The sequence below is a fragment of the Oncorhynchus clarkii genome, chromosome 16 (genome assembly GCF_045791955.1).
Source record: "Oncorhynchus clarkii lewisi isolate Uvic-CL-2024 chromosome 16, UVic_Ocla_1.0, whole genome shotgun sequence".
NCBI lineage: Eukaryota > Metazoa > Chordata > Actinopteri > Salmoniformes > Salmonidae > Oncorhynchus > Oncorhynchus clarkii.
In genome coordinates this window covers 69,081,763-69,092,545 of record NC_092162.1, presented here as the reverse complement: position 1 = coordinate 69,092,545, position 10,783 = coordinate 69,081,763, and the positions used below count along the sequence as shown (strand labels likewise).

At 43.2% G+C, this 10,783-nt stretch overlaps 4 non-coding genes across 4 annotated transcripts; all 4 read right to left on the bottom strand.

Moving 5' to 3' along the window:
• Positions 1-3,032: 3,032 nt before the first annotated feature.
• Positions 3,033-3,104, bottom strand: trnah-gug (transfer RNA histidin (anticodon GUG)). The gene has a single exon. It is a non-coding gene; the product is annotated as a tRNA-His (tRNA).
• Positions 3,105-3,341: 237 nt separating this feature from the next.
• trnah-gug (transfer RNA histidin (anticodon GUG)) lies at positions 3,342-3,413 on the bottom strand. The gene has a single exon. It is a non-coding gene; the product is annotated as a tRNA-His (tRNA).
• A 1,646-nt stretch (positions 3,414-5,059) lies between these two features.
• Positions 5,060-5,131, bottom strand: trnah-gug (transfer RNA histidin (anticodon GUG)). The gene has a single exon. It is a non-coding gene; the product is annotated as a tRNA-His (tRNA).
• A 1,829-nt stretch (positions 5,132-6,960) lies between these two features.
• On the bottom strand, positions 6,961-7,032 carry trnah-gug (transfer RNA histidin (anticodon GUG)). The gene has a single exon. It is a non-coding gene; the product is annotated as a tRNA-His (tRNA).
• Between the last annotated feature and the right edge of the window lie 3,751 nt (positions 7,033-10,783).

The following is a 10,783-nucleotide window of genomic DNA, read 5'->3' as shown; positions in this document are numbered from 1 at the left end:
TTGTCACCCACAGGACTGTCACTGACTGTTTTATCTGTTGTCGCCCACAGGACTGCCACTGACTGTTTTATCTGTTGTCGCCCACAGGACTGTCACTGACTGTTTTATCTGTTGTCGCCCACAGGACTGTCACTGACTGTTTTATCTGTTATCGCCCACAGGACTGTCACTGACTGTTTTATCTGTTGTCGCCCACAGGACTGTCACTGACTGTTTTATCTGTTGTCGCCCACAGGACTGCCACTGACTGTTTTATCTGTTATCGCCCACAGGACTGTCACTGACTGTTTTATCTGTTGTCGCCCACAGGACTGCCACTGACTGTTTTATCTGTTATCGCCCACAGGACTGTCACTGACTGTTTTATCTGTTGTCGCCCACAGGACTGTCACTGACTGTTTTATCTGTTATCGCCCACAGGACTGTCACTGACTGTTTTATCTGTTGTCGCCCACAGGACTGCCACTGACTGTTTTATCTGTTATCGCCCACAGGACTGTCACTGACTGTTTTTTTGTTTGTCGCACTATTCTCGGTAAAACCGTAGACACTGTCGTGGGTGAAAAGCCCAGTCGGACGGCCGTTTCTGAAATACTGGAACTGGCGCGCCTGGCACCGACGATCACATCATGGGGTGAACGGGGGGTGTACCTAATAAACTGGCCACTGAGTGTACGTGATCGTATACAAATGTAAGCAAGGTTTGAAATAATTATGTTTCGGTCAAATATTATATCCGTTTGGGCTTCTTGCGGTCAGTTTGCAGTTTACAAATTATTTGTAATTATGTTCCAGCCCCGTGACCACCAGCTGAATTAAAAAAATAAACGGCCTGCGACTGAATCTAATTGATGATCCCTGTTCTATTAGGTCTCGATGCTCTTTACATTGTAGGCATATGGGGGAGAAAACATACAGTACAATTGGTTAAAAATGTTTAATATGGCTGAACATTGTTTCTACTCTTTCCACCAACAATGTGCAGACATCAACCCACCTGTCTCCCCTGGAACTCTCCACAGTCAGTAGTGACCTGGGCTGAGCCAGGGGGCAGAGTCTGGGCCACGTAGGCCAGGTACCCAGCCAAGGTGAGCAGGGATAGCACCCCCAGGCAGACGAGGAAGATGCAGCGTCTGGACAGGACCAGGAATGGGCTGACGTAGTGTCTGCGACGCACATACTGCACCTCCTCCTCTCCTTCCTCTTGTACCAGATAACGATACTCTGTCCCCTCTGGGACCTCAAACACGTCCTCATTCATCTTGGCTCTATGAGGGAAGCACACAGGGGAGATCAGTGCAGAGCAGGGATTTGCACAGTAGATTAGGCCAATAAGGCAGTTTTAGGACAACATGCAGGATTAGGGTAAATTCAAATTCAGTTTTATTGAACCTTTATCCAGGTTAGTCTCATTGAGATACAATCTATTTTTCAAGAAAGACCTCTCTTCATGGGACAAATATTGGAGTAACTCATGAAGTGGAGAATTTGCCATTCATTTGAATTACACACCATCCCAAACGAACCCCTAGCCCCCATAAACTAACAAGGCTAGCCCCCTACCAAAACACTCTTGTTCATGGCCTCTTGTCATCTGAGAGTATCCAAGCTACACAATAATAACGCTATCACTAGTGTACTTGAAAAGTAGCAGACGGTTTATAATGTGTTTGTAACGGGTTAATAGGTAGCATAGTAAATTGATGATAAATAATATATAACTGTATGGCTAATTGATATGCCAAAGCAAATGTAAATTAGATTGAAGAATAGTATTGAGAACAATCAAGTGTAAGGTTCATCCACAATAGTTATTAAGACTTCAGGTGACGCCTATGTGAGCGAATTTCCTTATTGCATTGTTAGAGGATCGAGCGCGCAGTTAAAAGCAGAAACGCTGGTTTCCCACGTCCTGTGAAACAATGTTGCAATCGTTCATGGGCACACCATATTCCCAAAGAAAGAAAATCTAAAATCACGTCATTACAAAATTGCGTTATTTATTTAAAGATGATAGGAGTTTCATGCATGGCAATGATGATAAACAATATTATTACTCACACTAAGGCAGGATTTCTAACTGCTTTTTAAAGGCTCATTTGACTTGTCTCAGGAATGCCTACCGTTAAACTCCATGAAACAAAACAATGTAAACAAACTTCAGAAACATTAACTTCCATTGTGGTCTAGAAAAACATTACAAGTCTAAAATACCGTTTATAGAAATGTTGCCATATAACGTATGCAATGATAACTTACAATATTCAATCCAGTTGTTCAAAAACAACTTTTGACGCAGCTACTGTGTGTGTGTGAGATCCCTCAACTAAAAATGGCTGCTGGGTAACAACTTGTTTTTTCTTCATACTTAAAGGGGCAGCTTACATTATAAGGGAATGTCTATAGCACATTTATGACTTGATAAATGAAACATATTCAGAGGTTTAAAAAAGTGAACAATTGTCATACTTGAGTAAAAGTAAACCTTAATAGAAAACGACTAAAGTAAAGTACAAATAGGGTCAAAAATACTTAAATAGTACTTTTACTTTAACCTTTATATATCTAAGAAAGTCAGTTAAGAACAAATTATTATTTGCTGTATAAATGAAGCTTGATTTGATTTGAAACTGGAAAATGAGCTGAACGCATACTATGACTGACAGTCCATACTGTATATTTTACATTGCATCAACCAAACTTTTTCAATCCATTTCTCCTCATGCATGATATATTTTTTTTGAGTACCCACACGGTCCCCACATGCTTTCCCAAGTGTGTTTTATCTGAAGATGGATACATATCCTGCATATTAGCTAGCTGTTTCCCCACACTTGTAGTTACTAATTTAGCTAACTTACAGTTTTGTCTGTCATTCTTTTTTTCACTGCTAATTGATGTGATAATGTTCTCTGGTTAGCCAACCCCAAAAGGGATAAATATCAGAATTACATAATAAACCAGCCAGTCAGTTTACCATCAATCAACGCTTCAAAAAGAGAACCCTTTTGCCGTGACATTGTGTATCGCAATGCCGTGACCCGGATTCGAACCGGGGTTGCTGCGGCCACAACGCAGAGTACTAACCACTATACGATCACGGCGAGCTACCAGGGCTCGTGTTTTGGGCGGAGATTTGGAGCTATTCAAACCTGCACAAACAGCCATGCAACGAAATGGGCTTTGACTAGAAACTCGATTGCGGGTAGTTAGGAGCCGGTGCCTCGAGTTAGACAGTTTACCTAACGGGTAAAAATATAAATAGACCAACTAAAATATAGTTAGCAATGTACTTCTGATGATTTAAAAGAGCCCTTTTGCCGTGACATTGTGTATTGCAATGCCGTGACCCGGATTCGAACCGGGGTTGCTGCGGCCACAACGCAGAGTACTAACCACTATACGATCACGGCGAGCTACCAGGGCAATGCGCCGTAAAGGAGACTTTGGGATCTTAAGTGAAACGTACAGTGACGTGGATTAGCGTTCAAGCAGAGATATCTTGATGTTTTGTCTCATAACATGCCATGTAACGCAAGTAATCATAATATTATCTGTCCAAGTATTTGTAAGATGTATTTTTGTTAAATTCATTCTCTTTTGAAATATATGTTCTGCTACGATGCAAACAGTATAGTTTATCGACAAACTACTGTTTTTATAGCAAGCAAGCTACTGCAGCAAGTAGGCCTAACGTTACTAATGTTAGCATAATATATCTTTCCTAGCAACATAAATGACTATATAACGTATATAATGTCATTTTCCGAGGATGATTCTCCAGAGCTGTGAATAATGAATGGTAAACTTAACCCTATACTCTGCTGCCAGTGGACTTCTGGCAGGTTAGGAAGTGTCAGTATGTTTGCCTGTTCTTCCTGTCCCATATGCACAGTGACGATACTGTGGGCCTGAATTAGACCTGGTCCAACACACCCATCTTTCCATTATCTTTTCCCTGTGTTCAGGTCAGAGAATGATAGATTCATCCTCTGGAGTTTGGGGGAACCCAATATGTTGCCCCTGGATGATATAATCAAGGAGAGGTTGACCGTCACCCTCATGGATGCTAATCATTGTCCAGGGGAGGGCATGTTCCTATTCCAAGGATACTTCAGAACCGTACTCTACACTAGCAGAGCACTGTATTCCACTGTACCACACAATACTCTACAGGGGTCAGTACTAACTCTATTCTAAATCAAATCAAATCAAATTTTATTTGTCACATACACATGGTTAGCAGATGTTAATGCGAGTGTAGCGAAATGCTTGTGCTTCTAGTTCCGACAATGCAGTAATAACCAACAAGTAATCTAACTAACAATTCCAAAACTACTGTCTTGTACACAGTGTGAGGGGATAAAGAATATGTACATAAGGATATATGAATGAGTGATGGTACAGAGCAGCATAGGCAGATACAGTAGATTGTATCGAGTATTCTACTACACAATACACTGTTGAGTCTCTCTAGTCTAACTAGTCAACAATGGTATTTAGCCACATTTTCCACATCAAGGCAACGGCATGCTTGAGTAGCCTAATATCTCCCCCTCACACACAAGCCCTGGTAGTTTGACGTGATCATATAATGGTTAGTACTGCTCATGGCAATGTGATTCACGGCTTGAGGGCACTTTTTGAATGAGTTAAACTGAGACTCAGCCATATGATGTCGCCATGAGCAGCTCTGCAGATGAGCACAATGATAGACTAACACAGAGTATCAGCCCATGCATAGCTTCGGGACGAGGCGGATAAGTTTTTGCTTTGTGCTTCAATGCTCTTAGTTGTTGTCAAAATTATCCCGATACAGTTGTTCACTTTGTGACTCTGCCTTTAAACTGTAGCCAACGAAACTAAACGTATAGTATCCTACACTGTTATCAATCTCTGCTTATTTAATGTTATAATGACAGAGGTATAGTAATTATTTATTCACCAGTGGTCAGTAGCACTCTTTCCACAATCTCTGCTAAATTCACTCTACTTAATCAGTTTAGTTCACACTACTTATTCAAAAAGAGCCCTCATGCCGTGACATTGTGAATTTCAATGCCGTGACCCGGATTCGAACCGGGGTTGCTGCGGCCACAACGCAGAGTACTAACCACTATACGATCACGGCGAGCTACCAGGGCTTATGTATGTGGAGGTGAAATCGATCTACTCAAGCAGGCCTTCACTGTGACGTGGCTGAGGTGGTTAAATTCCAAAGTCTAACGTTACACTTTGATGCCAGTTAGATTACAGTTAGTGCTTGTGTGTCTGTGGGACAAATTGGGTTATTCAAGCATGCAGTGACGAGGACAGGCACAGCTGACTTTTTGGCTTTCCACTCAAGGGGTCTCCCACAAGCCCTGGTAACTCGCCATGATCATACAGTGGTTAGTGCTCTGTGTTGTGGCCGCAGAATCCCGGTCACGCCATTTTGATACACAATGTTACGGCAAAAAGTCTCCTTTTGAATGACTCAAAGTACCAACTGTGTAATCTAAAATATTAACACAACAAGTAAAGTGTTGGTCCCATGTTTCATGAGCTGAAATAAAAGATCCCGGTCTACAGTCTATGACTTAGGTGGCTGGAGTCTTTGACAATTCTTTGGGCCTTCCTCTGACACCGCCTGGTTATAGAGGTCCTGGATGGCAGGAAGCTCGGCCTCAGTGATGTAAGCACTATCCTCTGTAGCGAATTGCAGTCGGATGCCGAGCAGTTGCCATACCTAGCGGTGATGCAGCCAGTCAAAATGCTCTCGATGGTGCAGCTTTAGATATTATTTGAGGATCTGAGGTCCAATGCCAAATCTTTTCAGCCTCCTGAGGGGAAATAGGCATTGTCGTGCCCTCTTCACGAATGTCTTGGGGTGGTTGAACCATACTTTTCACATAAAAACCTTTATATGTCCGAACTAAGAATAATATAGGCTTCCCGAAAATAACATGGTCGCTGTGGTAGAAAGTTTATTTTGATCAGTGGACTTCTGGCAGGTTAGGAAGTGTCAGTATGTTTGCCTGTTCTTCCTGTCTCATATGCACAGTGACGATACTGTGGGCCTGAACTAGACCTGGTCCAACACACCCATCTTTCCATTCTCTTTTCCCTGTGTTCAGGTCAGAGAATGATAGATTCATCCTCTGGAGTTTGGGGGAACCCAATATGTTGCCCCTGGATGATATAATCAAGGAGAGGTTGACCGTCACCCTCATGGATGCTAATCATTGTCCAGGGGAGGGCATGTTCCTATTCCAAGGATACTTCAGAACCGTACTCTACACTAGCAGAGCACTGTATTCCACTGTACCACGCAATACTCTACAGGAGTCAGTACTAACTCTATTCTACTACACAATACACTGTTGAGTCTCTCTAGTCTAACTAGTCAACAATGGTATTTAGCCACATTTTCCACATCAAGGCAACGGCATGCTTGAGTAGCCTAATATCTCCCCCTCACACACAAGCCCTGGTAGCTTGCCGTGATCATATAATGGTTAGTACCGCTCATGGCAATGCAATTCACGGCTTGAGGGCGCTTTTTGAATGAGTTAAACTGAGACTCAACCATATGATGTCGCCATGAGCAGCTCTGCAGATGAGCACAATGATAGACTAACACAGAGTATCAGCCCATGCATAGCTTCGGGACGAGGCGGAGAAGTTTTCGCTTTGTGCTTCAATGCTCTTAGTTGCCAAAATTATCCCGATACAGTTGTTCACTTTGTGACTCTGCCTTTAAACTGTAGCCAACGAAACTAAACGTATAGTATGGGAACCTACACTGTTATCAATCTCTGCTTATTTAATGTTATAATAACAGAGGTATAGTAATGATTTATTCACCAGTGGTCAGTGGCACCCTTTCCACAATCTCTGCTAAATTCACTCTACTTAATCAGTTTAGTTCACACTACTTATTCAAAAAGAGCCCTTATGCCGTGACATTGTGAATTTCAATGCCGTGACCCGGATTCGAACCGGGGTTGCTGCGGCCACAACGCAGAGTACTAACCACTATACGATCACGGCGAGCTACCAGGGCTTATGTATGTGGAGGTGAAATCGATCTACTCAAGCAGGCCTTCACTGTGACGTGGCTGAGGTGGTTAAATTCCAAAGTCTAACGTTACACTTTGATGCCAGTTAGATTACAGTTAGTGCTTGTGTGTCTGTGGGACAAATTGGGTTATTCAAGCATGCAGTAACGTGGACAGGCACAGCTGACTTTTTGGCTTTCCACTCAAGGGGTCTCCCACAAGCCCTGGTAACTCGCCATGATCATACAGTGGTTAGTGCTCTGTGTTGTGGCCGCAGAATCCGGGTCACGCCATTTTGATACACAATGTTACGGCAAAAAGTCTCCTTTTGAATGACTCAAAGTACTAACTGTGTAATCTAAAATATTAACACAACATGTAAAGTGTTGGTCCCATGTTTCATGAGCTGAAATAAAAGATCCCGGTCTACAGTCTATGACTTAGGTGGCTGGAGTCTTTAGCAATTCTTTGGGCCTTCCTCTGACACCGCCTGGTATAGAGGTCCTGGATGGCAGGAAGCTCGGCCTCAGTGATGTAAGCACTATCCTCTGTAGCGAATTGCAGTCGGATGCCGAGCAGTTGCCATACCAAGCGGTGATGCAGCCAGTCAAAATGCTCTCGATGGTGCAGCTTTAGATATTATTTCAGGATCTGAGGTCCAATGCCAAATCTTTTCAGCCTCCTGAGGAGAAATAGGCATTGTCGTGCCCTCTTCACGAATGTCTTGGTGTGTTTGGACCATATTTTTCACATACAAACCTTTAAGAACTAAGAATAATATAGGCTTCCCGAAAATAACATGGTTATTGTGGTAGAAAGTTTATTTCGATTGGCGAAATCTGCATTTATCAAAATGTAAACAGGATTTTTAGGGAAATCGTTCTTCTTGCAAAGCATGTAGACGTTTAAATCGAACTATTATATAAATCTGACTATTCACAATAATCATAATTTGTGTGTGTACTCAGTACTGGTCGAGTTTCTATTGGTCAGCCATCGGGCGCCACACTACACGATAAAGGCAAAACATTTCTTTCATTGTCGGAGTCTACGACTCCACGTGGCGGTGCTTAATTGGAAGACCTAGACCCTGTCACACTGAACGAGCTGGGAGAACCTTCCAGAAGGACAACCATCTCTGCAGCACTCCACCAATCAGGCCTTTATGGTAGAGTGGCCAGACGGAAGTCACTCCTCAGTGAAAGGCACATTGTTCTCTCTTCTCGTTATTTTCCGAGGATGATTCTCCAGAGCTGTGAATAATGAATGGTAAACTTAACCCTATACTCTGCTGCCAGTGGACTTCTGGCAGGTTAGGAAGTGTCAGTATGTTTGCCTGTTCTTCCTGTCCCATATGCACAGTGACGATACTGTGGGCCTGAATTAGACCTGGTCCAACACACCCATCTTTCCATTATCTTTTCCCTGTGTTCAGGTCAGAGAATGATAGATTTATCCTCTGGAGTTTGGGGGAACCCAATATGTTGCCCCTGGATGATATAATCAAGGAGAGGTTGACCGTCACCCTCATGGATGCTAATCATTGTCCAGGGGAGGGCATGTTCCTATTCCAAGGATACTTCAGAACCGTACTCTACACTAGCAGAGCACTGTATTCCACTGTACCACACAATACTCTACAGGGGTCAGTACTAACTCTATTCTACTACACAATACACTGTTGAGTCTCTCTAGTCTAACTAGTCAACAATGGTATTTAGCCACATTTTCCACATCAAGGCAACGGCATGCTTGAGTAGCCTAATATCTCCCCCTCACACACAAGCCCTGGTAGCTTGCCGTGATCATAGAATGGTTAGTACCGCTCATGGCAATGCGATTCACGGCTTGAGGGCGCTTTTTGAATAAGTTAAACTGAGACTCAGCCATATGATGTCGCCATGAGCAGCTCTGCAGATGAGCACAATGATAGACTAACACAGAGTATCAGCCCATGCATAGCTTCGGGACGAGGCCGAGAAGTTTTCGCTTTGTGCTTCAATGCTCTTAGTTGTTGTCAAAATTATCCCGATACAGTTGTTCACTTTGTGACTCTGCCTTTAAACTGTAGCCAACGAAACTAAACGTATAGTATGGTAACCTACACTGTTATCAATCTCTGCTTATTTAATGTTATAATGACAGAGGTATAGTAATTATTTATTCACCAGTGGTCAGTGGCACCCTTTCCACAATCTCTGCTAAATTCACTCTAATTATTCAGTTTAGTTCACACTACTTATTCAAAAAGAGCCCTTATGCCGTGACATTGTGAATTTTAATGCCGTGACCCGGATTCGAAGCAGGGTTGCTGCGGCCACAACGCAGAGTACTAACCACTATACGATCACGGCGAGCTACCAGGGCTTGTATATGTTGTGGTGAAATCGATCTACTCAAGCAGGCCTTCACTGTGACGTGGCTGAGGTGGTTAAATTCCAAAGTCTAACGTTACACTTTGATGCCAGTTAGATTACAGTTAGTGCTTGTGTGTCTGTGGGACAAATTGGGTTATTCAAGCATGCAGTAACGTGGACAGGCACAGCTGACTTTTTGGCTTTCCACTCAAGGGGTCTCCCACAAGCCCTGGTAACTCGCCATGATCATACAGTGGTTAGTGCTCTGTGTTGTGGCCGCAGAATCCGGGTCACGCCATTTTGATACACAATGTTACGGCAAAAAGTCTCCTTTTGAATGACTCAAAGTACTAACTGTGTAATCTAAAATATTAACACAACATGTAAAGTGTTGGTCCCATGTTTCATGAGCTGAAATAAAAGATCCCGGTCTACAGTCTATGACTTAGGTGGCTGGAGTCTTTAGCAATTCTTTGGGCCTTCCTCTGACACCGCCTGGTATAGAGGTCCTGGATCGCAGGAAGCTCGGCCTCAGTGATGTAAGCACTATCCTCTGTAGCGAATTGCAGTCGGATGCCGAGCAGTTGCCATACCAAGCGGTGATGCAGCCAGTCAAAATGCTCTCGATGGTGCAGCTTTAGATATTATTTGAGGATCTGAGGTCCAATGCCAAATTTTTTCAGCCTCCTGAGGGGAAATAGGCATTGTCGTGCCCTCTTCACGAATGTCTTGGTGTGTTTGGACCATACTTTTCACATAAAAACCTTTTTATGTCCGAACTAAGAATAATATAGGCTTCCCGAAAATAACATGGTCGCTGTGGTAAAAAGTTTATTTTGATCAGTGGACTTCTGGCAGGTTAGGAAGTGTCAGTATGTTTGCCTGTTCTTCCTGTCCCATATGCACAGTGACGATACTGTGGGCCTGAACTAGACCTGGTCCAGCACACCCATCTTTCCATTCTCTTTTCCCTGTGTTCAGGTCAGAGAATGATAGATTCATCCTCTGGAGTTTGGGGGAACCCAATATGTTGCCCCTGGATGATATAATCAAGGAGAGGTTGACCGTCATCCTCATGGATGCTAATCATTGTCCAGGGGAGGGCATGTTCCTATTCCAAGGATACTTCAGAACCGTACTCTACACTAGCAGAGCACTGTATTCCACTGTACCACACAATACTCTACAGGAGTCAGTACTAACTCTATTCTACTACACAATACACTGTTGAGTCTCTCTAGTCTAACTAGTCAACAATGGTATTTAGCCACATTTTCCACATCAAGGCAACGGCATGCTTGAGTAGCCTAATATCTCCCCCTCACACACAAGCCCTGGTAGCTTGCCGTGATCATATAATGGTTAGTACCGCTCATGGCAATGCGA